This window comes from Pteropus medius, unplaced genomic scaffold, assembly GCF_902729225.1.
Source record: "Pteropus medius unplaced genomic scaffold, Ma_sr-lr_union100, whole genome shotgun sequence".
NCBI classification, from domain to species: domain Eukaryota; kingdom Metazoa; phylum Chordata; class Mammalia; order Chiroptera; family Pteropodidae; genus Pteropus; species Pteropus medius.
The window spans coordinates 20,397,292-20,411,330 of record NW_024342471.1 but is presented as its reverse complement, the minus strand read 5'-3'; the positions used below and the strand labels follow the sequence as shown (position 1 = coordinate 20,411,330).

At 39.6% G+C, this 14,039-nt stretch overlaps 1 pseudogene; it reads left to right on the top strand.

Moving 5' to 3' along the window:
• The first annotated feature begins 13,587 nt into the window (after positions 1-13,587).
• LOC120604220 (uncharacterized) lies at positions 13,588-13,703 on the top strand (annotated as a pseudogene).
• The last annotated feature ends 336 nt before the right edge of the window (positions 13,704-14,039 follow it).

Here is a 14,039-nt window from a genome sequence, read left to right as displayed (position 1 = left end):
TTTCTTACGGTTTTCTGTCTCCCCCTCAGCTGCAAGTACAGAATACACTTCGTTTAACCAGGAATAAAAATTAAGTTAGGCTTCTGTTTAATTTCAGTGTGCAATGGGCAAGCTTGTCCCAAATCCGCATCCAGCACAGTAGCCTTCTCTAGTTGGTTTATATTGGTGACCCACCGGTTTCTAATATTTCTGGAATCTGAGTCATGTATACTCTTAAGTTATTACACACAATATGTTATTGTGACTTTAATCAAAGGAATATATTTTTGCTTGATATATTAGTCACATTGCTTCTGGATCATCAGAAACAGCCAAGAATGCTTAGCTAGTCATATTGCATCATTTTATCTGTTCTTTCCTCGGCTGGCCTGGTTTAATATCAAATAAGCAAGATCTAGGCAGATGCTTGGTCTTCCATTTCATTTCTGCGTTTCTTTTCCAAAGGAATCAGCTTCCAAGGCAGAGGAAGGAAATAAATAACTATCCACTGGGTTTTGCTACTGAAGTGATATAATTTACATAACAGCAAAATTACAACCTAGAATCTCCAGTAGCAATTATGATATAAAAGAAGAAGACACAATTTTGCACTGAAACCCACAGCAAAAATAAAGAGTGGAAAATGTTGGTAAACTTCACATAAAATTTAAATACTAATTTAATCTCCTTTGCCTAGAGGGAGAGAGGGGGGAAAAGCATTCTTTGGCCCTAAAATTGAAGTAGAGGGGAAACTCCCAGATAGTCAACTCAATTCTAAAAGCCCCAAAGCAGGAGAATAGATACGGAAAGAACCCAAAAACTCACAGAAATGAGGTTGCAAACGAACTTTCTAAGCCTGGCGATAGATGTAACCTTCTCCCAAACAACAACACAGCTAATAAGGATCCTTATTTTGTCCTGAAAGACAACAAATTCCATTTTTGTTCTTTGGACACACCTGAAATTCTATGAGCTTGCTCTAACACTCAGACCATATTTTAATTGTAGCTAAGTTATTGATAAGCAAACGTTAGTCCTAAAAAGCAAAACTGTTCTTCATTCACCACATAAAAATTGAAGAAAGTCATGGATTTGGGGACCAATTTAATGCCCATCAAGGAGGAATATGCTTTAAGAAATTTGGCCATTTTCCCAAAACGAGAATTGGGCTCTAGGGGAATAATCCGGAGATGATCTTAGCTCGTATGCTAGATCATTTAGGTGATGTGTGGATGCGGCACTCAATAATGAAATGGTTCGCCTTCAATCTGATTCCAGTAAGGAAGCTATCTCTGTTTGGTACTAATAGATCGTTAATGCCTTTCCACACTTACTCATTTATCCTGTTTAACAAAGAGGCAGCAGGTGTCAGGGGCCGAGCCTTTAGAAGGTTAGTATTCCTAACAAGAATTTAATTTTTAAAAAGTTTACTGGTACCGTTACCTCCTATTTATGATCACTGACACTAGGTTTTCCATGGATCATAGTGGCATATAAAATTTCCTTTTAAATAAATGTATGTAAGTTAAAAAACAGGAGTTAAATCGTGATATGTGTATTAAGTAAAATATTGAATACTCAGACTTGCCAAAAATGGCGACAACGCCACACAAACGATGAGGACTGGGTGACATCGCATCGGAGACCCTTTCCCTCCCAATGTCTTCTGCCGTCCTTTCAATGTCTTTTAGGCGAGAACTTGAGGACCGTGGTCAGCCAACTGTGCCCTGCCACCTGTTTTATATGGCAAATGTGGGGGGGAAAAAAACGGTTTTTCTATTTCTAGATTGTTGGGGGGAAAAGCAAAAGAAGAAGATTTCATGACATAAAAATCACATGGAATTTACATTTCAGGCTCCATAAATTGTTACTGGTTCACAGCACAAGCAGCGTATGTTGTTTGTGCATTATGGTTGTTTTCTCAACACAATAGCAGAGTTGATACCCAGACAGTGAAGATAACCTCCCCGTGGGCACGTATCCAGCCACTGGCAAGGCCGTGGTCTGCCCACCTCGTAAGATCCACCCAGGAAAGGAAAATGGCTCACGTAGGCCCGTAAGACTATTAGCGCCTTATTTTTTTAAGGTGTTATACTTTGCAAATTGCTTCTCCCGTTTATGAGCTCATTTGTCCACTGATCCCTCAAATGCTCAGAGTGGAACTCGTTGGTTCTGCCACCTGCCTTTTAGCCTTTTTCTTCTAAAGAGAGGAACAAGGTGAGGGGGTGGCCAGTGGGATCCATACTACATAGTGAATGAAATAAATGAGAGGTTCATTATTTTATTTTATGTTGTTTTTTTAACACTGTAAATACAGTACCTGTACATAGAAAAAAGTAAAGAAAATATAGAAAGGTAAAATGGATAAATCACCTGGAATCCCACCACTCAGCTAATAAGTGTTAACATTTTAATGCACATACATGGAACTGTTTATTCAAGTAGTATAAACATATAAAAATAGTATAAAAAAATCAGAATTCTCCGTGAACGCTGATGAATATGACTCTTTTTACCTTGAGATTCTAGAGTGTGGTAAGCTCAACTCAACGAGCCTATTGATAAATATAAAAAATCCAAACTGTTTTATGGTTTAGTTCAGCTGGATATGAAAGTCCTTATTTCTATTGTGTGATGAACTTACCTGGTTGTCACTTTAACATCCCCTGACTGGTGAAATACATGCTCACGTGGAAAGATAACATTGTGTTCACCTGGATTAATTAGTCAGACTTTCTTCTCCTGACCTAATTTTTAGGGTGTATTTTTATTTGCATAATTAAAAGGTTACTTATAAACTGGAAAAACTGGTTTGATATGGTTCAGAAGTATAACAACTGGTCACATAGAAAGCATTCTTGCTTCCAATATGAGACGATACTTGTCGAGCTAGTAGCACGAGTTAAGAGTTTTGTAAAAATAGTTGATAAGCGTCAGTTGATTATAATTTGGTCAGAAACGAAGGTATTAAAATAACTGGGAGGTTGCGGAATGTAAGCATAATTTAAAATTTCTATTTAAAGCTATAACGCCTTAAATTTTCTATCAGTAAAATATATAGATTATCATTTTAAAATGGTAAATGAAAAGATATAGAACCAGTAACAATAAAATTTTCTGTTTTTAAAAATTATAATAGAGGACTAATATGGCCTATTGAATTTTACCGTATATGAAATAATTCTACTTTTCTGCATTCATTTATAGTCTTAAGTGTATGTTTTCTTAATTAGAATCATAGCATTCTACAATTATATTTCTAACTTTTCTTTAATGTTTTCCCCTGATATAAAAACATCTTATACTTATTATAGAAAAACTGGAAAACACAGAACTTATAAACTTATAAGGAGGAAAATTAAAATTATCCCTTGACTCAGAGATAATGTCTATTAACATTTTTAGAGATATTTCTTTCTGTTTATCATATATATGTATATGTAAATATATATCAACATTGACATATATTTATATATGTATATTTTATATTAATATTCCATAATACAAATAAAATATATTTATATTTAGAAATATATCCTATGTTTCTCAAAATCTAGACTGTATTTTGTTAATTATCATTATATTATAACCACTTTCCCATGTTGCTACAAAGTCTTCTTAATTCTCATTGGCAGAAGTGGATATAAATTTATTGAATATTAAACACACTCAAGCTCATTTAATTATCGTTTCACTATTGGACATTGATGGCTCCTTCATTTTGGGGGTAGACTCAAAATTAAGAAAATATAGACTTTAAAAATGTGAAACATATAGAAATGCTTATAAACAAGGGTAGAAATGTACATATTTGCAGTTGATAAGAGCTGACAGCTGGGGTGATATGGAGGTAATAGACTTTGGGGATTAGCTATTTGTTCCTGTTACATTTCTGTTTAATAAATAGGTGTTAATTTTCTATATCTTTGGATCTTTGAGTCACTCGATGCATAAAAGCCTTCTCCCTTCAAATCATAAATTCTATCAAAATTCACTATAATTTTAGACACTAGCTTCAAATCTATACGGCATGATACATCATTCTATTTGTTTTGATTTATAATAACAGTTATTGAGCAGCTGGTATGGACTTTATATTTGTCATCTAATCCAAGGGTTAGGAAACTTTGTAAAGGGACAGAGTAAATATTTTTGGTTTTGCAAGCCATACAGTCTTTTGGCAACTGCACAATGTCTGTTGGTGTGAAGCAGCCAGAGGCAAAGTCTAAATGTGTGGCTATGTGCCAATGAGGCTTTATTTATGGACACTGAAATTTGCATTTCATATAATTTTCCTGTGTTACGAAATATTATTCTTCATTTGATGTTTTCCAACCATTTAAAAATATAAAAACCATTTTTAGCTCACAGCTATACCAAGAAAGATGGTGGAACGTATTTGGCTAATGGGCCATAGTTTGTCCAGTTCTGTTCTAAGTTAATCTTGCCAACAAACCTATGAAGTGAGAATTACTTCGCATCATTTTGTGGATGAGGAAACTGAGGCTCAGAAAGTTTAGATAACTTGCCCAAGGTCACACAACCAGGAAATGACAAGGCCAGGATTTACACCCAGCTTGCTATTGACAAAGTTTTTGTGCCTCTTCAGAGCTGGGTGACTGGGAGTGATCACATGACCTCTGCAAACCTCAGTCTTCTCATCTGTAAAATGGGAATCACGAGAACAGTACCTTTCCCATGAGGCTTCTGTGAGAATTTAGTGTAACAAAGCATATTCTTGGCAATACCAAGAGGTAAAAAAAAATGTAATCAAATATTATCTTGTGTTGTAATTTCTTTTATACAGAGAGGTGGTTTAGAACAGTGGCTAAAAGTATGGACTCTGGAATGAGACAGTTTGGGTTCAAATCCTGTCTCTAGCAGGACCTTAAGCAATGAACTATAAGGTCTTGTTCCTTAGTTGTTTATCTGTAAGATGGATGATAACCGTAGTATGTACCTCATAGGTCATTAACAGATTAAATGAGTAAATACATGTAAAGTGCTCAAAAGACCGAGCACAGTCGATCAGTTTGAACTATTATCATTATCTTCTCTTCCTGCACTTGAGTAGTTAGTTCATAAGGATCTAACTTAGCAGCCCTAACACATCAGGCATGAAAACACAGCTCCGAAAAAGGTTGCTACAAAATGAACGAATGAACGAATGAATGAATGAGTAGATAAATGAATTTTTTTTAAAACGTGAATGAACAAAAGTTTAAATTTAAATTAACCACAAAAGTGGTTAATTTTTGGTATCTGGTACCGTATGAACCATTTTTATTTCTTCTTCTTTATAACAGAATCACTGCATCCTCGATGTAGTCATTGATCAAAATAGACATCATCCTGTTCTGGTCACTCATCCATGTCCATTAACTGCCTAGGGTAGAGTTGTTGGTGTCTTAGAGGATCTTATGGAGGCCCAACTGGTACAGAAACATGTTTGTAGTATGAAAACGAGAAGAAACTGGACATATAACCGCTTCCAGTGGTTCTCCCAGAATTGTAGATATCTCAGCTCAGTAGAATTTCCCAAGTAAATGTGCTGCAAGATATAGGATTGCAAACTTTTTATTGCACAAACCACAAAGACTTTGAAATCAAAAGATAAGCCTCTACCGACACCATCATTTCACTTAAGAATGGGTATTGCAACACCAGAAATTAGGTGGAATAGGACCATTTCAGAATAAAATGTGTTCTTTTAATTGAATAATATAACTATCTATGAAAAAGTCAAAAGCAAAACCCCAAATCCTAGGTCAGCCACCTTCTAGCTCTGTGGCCTTGGAGGGGTCACTTCATTTCTCTTAGGTTCAGTGGACTCGTCCAGAGAATAGGAAAAAATACTACTAATAATACCCGCCTTTGAGGGCAGCTGTGCAAATTCCATAAGATACTGCTTGTCAAAAGCACTCGAGCGTGTTATACATCAGAGTTTCTCCATCTCAGCACTGTTGACACTTTAGGTCAGATAATGCTCCGGGGTGAGGGACGCCCCGTGTGTTGTAGGGTGTTTAGCAGGGTCCTGGTCTCTGCCCACTAGATGCCAGTAGCAATCTCACCCCTTCACATCCAGCTCCGAAATCTGAAAAACGTCTTTCAACATCGCCAGATGTTCCCTGGGAGGCAAAACTGTTCTCAGTGGAGAACCTCTGGTTTGCATCTCCCCCACCCCAGACTGGTCCAGGTCCACAGCGTCGCCTTCAGAACCGCTAGTCTAGTCCAGACCTCTCGCGTTACGGATGAGGGAACCAAAGCCCAGAGCGATTGCCCGTCGTTACCGCATTAGTTTCTGAGGGCTGCCTCGACCAATTTCCACACGATGGACGGCTTAAAACGACTGAAATGTATTTTCTCACAGCTGTGGAGAGCCGAAGTCCAAAATCGAGGTGGCGGCAGGGCCCTGCTCCCTCTGCAGGCTCTAGTGGGACATCCTTCCTTGCTTCTTCCCGCTCCTGGGGGTGCCAGGCGCTCCTTGGCTTGTGGCCACATCACGCCCATCTCTGCCTCTGTCACCACATGGCCTTCCGCTCTGTATCTGTCTTCTCCTCTTTGTCATTGGATGTAGGGCCCAGCCAAATAATCCAGGATCATCTTATCCCAAGACGGTTAAATCTATTGCACGTGTGAAGACCCTCTTTCTAAATAAGGTCACGTTCATAGGGGATCAGTACTGGGGATTAGGATTTAGACCTGTCTTTGGGGGAACCGTAATTCAACTCGCGACGGATATATAGCTGGTTGGTAATAGGGCTGGAACTAAGGTGTTAAAAGTTCTGAGGGCCAGTATTATTACTTATTAACCTTTCTAAATTTCAATGTCCTTGTCTGTAAAATTCTAACTCAGGGATCTATCTCACTGGGTGCATAGCGACCCAGTTTGTGATCCTAGTTTTACACAAGAAAGTCCTTTTCACAATGCCTGGCTTATAGCAAGTGCTCTAGGAATGTGAGCTATTGCCATGGTAATCATTATCATCCATTTTATTATCATTAGCTCTTTCCTTCAATTAAGTAAACAGAATATCCCTAGGGAAAGACTGCCTCAAGCTGTGAACTAGATGGTAACACCAACAATTCAATTCTTTGTCTTCTAATTAGTATTTCTCCCCGTACAGGAGGTGGAACCGCCAGTCTACCTTGGAAAGAGAAGTAATTAGTAACGACAGGAAAGCATATTGTGTACTTTTTCCTTCATTCCCTTCAAACTAGCAAGAAAAATGGCATTTCTTTTCTTTTTCCACAATTAGATTCTGAACTCCTGACATCAGTGTTCAGCTGCTTTTAAACAGACAGGATGGTCTTGGGAAGAATTTTAACCCAGAAGAAAATGTGTTCTGTGTAACTCTCACCTTCTGGAAAGTTCTGACTGGGAGCAATTTACATACAAATTGATTTCATGCCCTTTTCTTTGTCAAGCTGAAGGCTCTTTAAATTTATCTCCTTCCATCTTTAGTAACCGAGCTGAGTTACTAGTTAAAATATATACCCTGCTACAGCAAGGTAATTTTAAAGGCTGAAACGTGGAGATGTAGGACAGTGCAGTAGAGTCTAGGGGTTTCTGAAGTGAAGTCAATTGTCCGGCTTCACAAGGGACATTTTCCTGAAACAAAATTGTGGCTGAAGTTCTCGATCCCTTATCCAACTGCCCTGTCTCCCTTCTTCCTTGCAATCAGACCTTGACTTTTATTTGAAAGTAAGCTCCCTTTACCTTTCCACCCATCTATTGAGCCCTTTTACCAGAGATTGTTCTAGAAGTGGGCATGCAACCCAGTTTTAGCCACAGAGACAAAAGGGAAAACCTACGAGGGGACTTTGCAGAAGGATTTTCCTCCTCTAGAAAGATAGATGCTCAAGGATAGATCTCCTTTTTCCTGCCTTTGACATTGTTGTGGAAGGGCCGGGGCTGCAGCAGCTATCTTGTGACTGTGAGGATGCTCGCTCAGGGACCAAGCCAATATGATGAAGGGATAGATAAGGGAGAGGGCTTGTTTCTCGATGGTATTCGTGTTCTCCTGAACCAGTCCTTGAACAGATTCTTGTTAAGCATAGTAAGGGATGGCCTTACTGTTTGAATCAAATTTAGTCCACACGTGGGTACTTGCAGCTGAAAACGTCCTGATAAAGGGATACGCAGTGTTTCCTTCTCCTGGCTCCCTTGACGGAGTGAGTAATGGAACTGCCTTAAACTTTAAATAATGCAGATTATTGTAGAGCAGTCCTAAGGCATTCGTGCAATGCTGGCAGTTAAGGACACAGCCTTGGGAAGTCAACTCTGCTGGGCTCAAAACCCCACTCAGCTGTGTACCATGTGACTCGACCTGGAAACTGGCCATAACACCCGAGGGGGGCCATTCGCATTGCTTTCTGTAGGTCATGCATTCTTTTTCATTACTGTTGTAGTCACTTGGGCTTCTGTAGTGGAAGCCGGAAGTCCAAGATCAAGGTTGGCTACTAGTGAGGCCTCTCTCCTTCGCTAGTAGATGGCACCTTTTCACTGTGTCCTCACGTGGCCTTTTCTGTGTGTGTGTGTGTGTGCGCGCGCGCGTGGAAAGAGAGAGACCCCTCGTGTCTCTTCCTCTTCTCATAAAGACACCAGTCCCATTGGATTAGGACCTTCCCTGATGACTTCAAGGCCTGAAAGGCCCAGACTGCAAATGCAGTCACATCGTGTGTCAGAGCTTCATCGTGAACTTCAGAGGGACACAGTCCACAACAGTTACGAATTTCCTAATTTTCAAAGTTTTCAAAATTTTTTTCTTGAGATATGTATTGAAAAGGCTGTGTTTTCCAAACCAATGGAAAGATTGAATTGCGTGGTTTATGTGACATTCTAGGCAGATGATGTAGGAGAGCGCTTTAAAAAAAAAAAAAGTCTTTGCAGCCATGTGGATTTGGGTTCAAATCCCAGCTTTACCACTTATTAGCTGAGTGACCTTGGGAAAGTTATTTAGCTTCTCTGAGTCAGAGTCTTCCCATCCATGAAAGAAAGATGACGCTGTACCTGTCCTCCCCACCTCCTCTGGGGTACTGGGACGGATCAGAGAGCTACGATTGGTAAAGAACTTAGCACAGAGGCTGGCAAACAGGATGCTGTCAGCATGATTCTTTAGGTTTGAAACACAAATGCACTTAATTAGATGAAAAATGAATTCAAGTTGTATTTTAGAAAAAAATCACCATTCGTTATGGGAAATATAAAGAGCTGTATAAGTCATCGTTGGCTATTTTTATGATTCTTGCTTGGGAATGCAAAGGGCGGATTGCGTTTGTTATTCTCTCGGCCATGACTATAGATTTAACCTGGACTCAGAGTTCCCCAAAAAGCATATCCTTAAAATTATCTTCATTTCTATGACCTCGCAGATGTAGCTGTATCACCAAGGTCAAAGTCCCAGCTATAAAGACTTTCCTGGAAAACTTGTATTTAATTTACACTTTAGCCTTGGGGGTGTTATCTCAGCATCTTAACGTGTTACTTGAAAATCATCTTTTCTGTACCAGTGTTTCCTCCTGGCTGGCGAAAGGTAGCCATTCAGGTTGGTCAGCTTAAAACATTTTAAATGTTATCCTTTTCTAAAGTTTGCCCAAATTCCTCGGCTGTCAGTGAAGGGCATTGGGCAGAGGATATTTTTCCAAGTTTTGCCTTTCGGACTTTGATTAATTGGCATAGAAACTAGAAAATGTCCTCCTTAAATGGAGCGTCAGGGTCTGGACCTGTTCCACCTGTTCTGAAATCCTCTACAGGGTAACGTTTGGTTTGTCGCTTAACCTCCCCGTGCCTCAGTGTCCTCATCTGTAAACTGAGCACTATGATGACCCCCACCGTACAGGGGTACGGTGAACACCAAACGATTTAACCCATGTAAGAAGTATTTATCGTAGTGCCTGGCCCAGAGTAAATATTTGCATCCCATGAGCATTTAACTTATGGGAAAATTCGACCACAGGACCTGGGAAAGTTAACAGAAGAGAATAATAATGGTCATGGCGGAAGTGATTCCACAGGCTGGGATGCTCGAGGGGCCCTGAAGTGAGACCGGACGGGAGCCTCTGACTGTGCTGCTGGTCCAGGTGTCAGCATCTCACCCCTAGGGATCCAGGGATTCACAACAGAGCCCTGTTCTCCAGATGGGAGCCCCTCACTCACTGGCTGCTCAGCCAAAGAGAGAATCGTGTGTTGCGTAGCTTTCCTCCACCTGGGGCCTTCCTAACCCATTACCAGAGGCAGTTTGGACCCTGTATTTCACCGGTTACAATTCAAACATTTGTGCCACATTTTAACACCTCTGAAATCAGAATATAGCTATAATCAATAGCGTGTTATAGTTTAACTGAAAGCATTTTCTCTTCTCTGTAATGGTATATAAAACCATGACATGATATATGCAGTTGTCACCTCGAATGCCGACCCTGATCTTTGGCACAAAATCTAAATCCATGATATACATCAGCAGTTATCATTATTACCATTTCAGTCTTCACCTCCCTCATCCACTCCCTAAATATTTTGCTGTTTGGAATGTATTCCTAACTCAAATTTTACTTGTCACTTAGTTCTAGCCAGAACGATCAACCTCTCCGTGGTTGAATTTTTCCATAGTAGACATTTTCCTGCTTGCTGCTCTCACCAAGCCATCCTGAAGGAAGGTAGAATGCTGAGGAGTGAGTGATGCGCACTCCTTCTGTAAAACCGACATTCATTCGAAGACAAAGCAAAACAAAAGAAAACCAGTAAGCTAACTCAACCCATGCCTCTTTGAAGTAAACCATGAAAATCAAGCCTGAGCAGGCTTGTGAACAAAAGGTGACCGAAGTGAGCTTAACTCGGTGGTCCGAGAATGGAAACAAACAAATAAGTCAGTAAATTTCCACTAAATGGCTTTGGCGAAACTGTTCCCAGCATCACTTACCCTGGCCCCAAAAGACAATCCGTTTGGAGTACTGGGACCTTTTGAGATATAGCCTTTTACTGGAATGTTAGATATAAAAAAAAAGAGCCTTGATAGAAAAAAATAAAAAGACAACCACATCATTAACAAGTACAAAAAAAAAAAAATGATAGGTAATTTATTGAGCATCATTTCCATCACGAGTCCCAGCTAACCAAGTTATTATATCACTCACAGCTCTCACGAATAAACTATATGAAATAGGTCCCCATGCATTTAATCCTGCAACCCTCTCATTCCTTCCCACATGCTCAGGGCCCTGGGATAAAAATATGAATTGAAAGAAAGTATAATGGACTTTGAATGAGCACATTACTTCCTCCTCTGTAACTGGGGAGCAGTAATAATAATTCCTGCCTGGCTGGAGTGTTCCTAAGATTCAAGGAGTCTGATGCCCTTTTTAAATGTAAATCACCACCTCATTTATGTTATCAATAGGGTTTAAGAGAGGTTCAGACCGGAGCCATCCAGTAGAAATACGATGCTGACTATATGTGTAATTTTAAACTTGCTGGTAGCTTTCCTTTAAAAAGATAAAAGGCAACAGGTGGAATTCATTTTAATAACATAGTCTATTTAATTCGAGAGAGCTAAAATATCATTTTAACATGTAATCAATACAAACATTATTAATTTGATATTTTACATGATTTTTCGTACCAAGTCTTTGAAATCTGATGTCTATTCTACACGAATGGCACATGTCAGTCCTCACCAGCCGCATTTCAGGCACTCAGTAGCCACATGTCGCTGGCGGTCACCGTATGAGCACAGATCAAAAGAGAATCTGTAAGATAGTTCAGCTCCTTCCCCTTCCATTTAAAATTCTTGAAAGATTTAAAGTTGCTGAATTGGTATCACATATTCATGGTACAAAAGTTCAGTAGGTACAAATTCCATACGGTGTAAAGTAAATCTCACTCCGTCCTCTGTCTTCCTGAAACTGAGCATCCGTCCCCAGAGGCAGCCACAGGTAATATAGTCTCAGGTGTTCCTGTCTTTTTCCAGACATATATATGTATACATGTGTGTGTATATGTATGTATGTATGTATATATGTATAAGTACATACACACATGTACAGTTGACTCTTGAAAAATGCTGAGGTTCAGGGCACTGACCCCCTGTGCAGTTGAAAATCCAAGTATAACTTTTGACTCTTCCAAAACTTAACTACTAATAGCCTACTGTTGACTGGAAGTCTTACTGATAACATAGTCGATAAACACGTATTTTGTATGTTATATGTATTATATATTGCATTCTTGCAATAATATAAGCTGGAGAAAAGAAAATGGTATTAAGAAAATCATAAGGAAAATACATTTACAGTACCGTACGTATTTATTGAAGAAACTCTGCATATACGTGGACCTACTCAATTCAAACCTGCATTGTTCAAGGGTCAACTGTATATATACACACATACCAAAATATACACACACATATATACATATTTATTTTTTACTCTCTTTTCTGCAATGCGAGCAGCTATATAGACTGTTCTTTACCCTGATTTTTGTTCACTTAACATTTTGTTATTGGCTAGTTGTGTAACATTGGGCAAGTTATTACATTTCTCTGTGGCTCAGTTTCCTCATCTGTGAAGTGGAGGTGACAATACCTAAATACCTACTCCAGAGGGTTGTTGAGGAGACTGAATGAATGAGGAATCACACAAGACTTAGAATAATGCCTGGCACATGCAATAAATATTAAGCTTTTTTATTTTCCCAGTAGCTACAAGATTATTCATCGCATGGCCCTCCCCCGACTGACTGAAACAGTCCCCTGTCATGGACATTTCATTTGCTTTTCTTCTCCCAATCTCTTGCTCTCTCAAAGAATGCCACCACGAGCAGCTTTGTGCGAATGTCATTTTGACCACGTGCAAGTACATCAGATGATAAATCCCAGAATTGGAATGTCTGGGTCTGAGGGTTTGTGGGTGTTTAATTTGCGTTTCACGGCCAAATTATCTTCCCAGGAGACCTTACCAGGCGACAGTCCCACCTGCAGCGTAGGGGGGGAGGCCTGTTTCCCTCACAGCCTCCCTCTCACAGGACATGTCAACATTTGTTTTCCCTCTGCCAATGTGATAGGTGGAAAATGCTAAAGCATGACGTTTTCCATTCGTCTTGCTCTGTTGTGTGGAAGCAAGGCGTCTTTTCATATGTCTGAGGGCTATTAGAATTTCCTTCTCTAGGAAACTTTGCTCGTTTTTCTATTGGATTATCGAACTGAGCCTTTTTAATGCCTGTCTCCCCCACTGCCCTTCTGGACCTCTCCCCACGGACCACCTGAATGCCTTTCGCCCCAGCCCTTCCTGGCAGTAAGCTAGAATTCCTTTGCATTGTCACCTCGAGATGTAACTTCAGTCTCATACTGTTAACTGTTCGCACGGGAATAGCATATGTCTTTGGCCAAATCATCAGTGTCCACAGAGCAAGAGTAGGTTTCTTCGTGTTCCGAGAATGCCTGGCACTGGGCCCGGCATAAGGCAGGCATTGGGTGAATACATTTACAACATATTTTTGAAAAAGAAAATCAGTGGTTGGCTGTGGTTCCATAGTGTTGTGGTTAGCACATCTGCTTTACACGCAGAAGGTCCTGGGTTCGCCCCCCCCCAGTGGAGCCATAGTCCGTGGTCTACGGCCATGCCACCCTGAACAAGCCCGATGTCTGATCTCGGAAGCTGAGTAGAGTCGGGCCTGGTTAATACTTGGATGGGAGACCACCTAGGAAGACCAGGTGCTGTAGGCATAAATTATAATAAATAATAAAAAAAAGAAAGAAAATCAGTGGCAGATAACTATAGAAAAAAGAACGTCACTCACTATTTCACTTTTCCAATTATTAAAATAATTCAATTTATTCCATCATTAGAATGATCAAATTATTAACCATTTTTTATCATTAAATTATTAAAATGAACTATGAAAACTGTTGGGGTTTTAGAAAATTATTGAAATTCAAGCACCTTAGGAGCCAAAACAGTTTCTCCCCAAAGAGGACTACTTTCAATGGTTTGTTAAATACCTTTAAAGATTTTCCCTATGATTATACAAACATATATTAAAAAGTGTGTGTGTGTGTGTC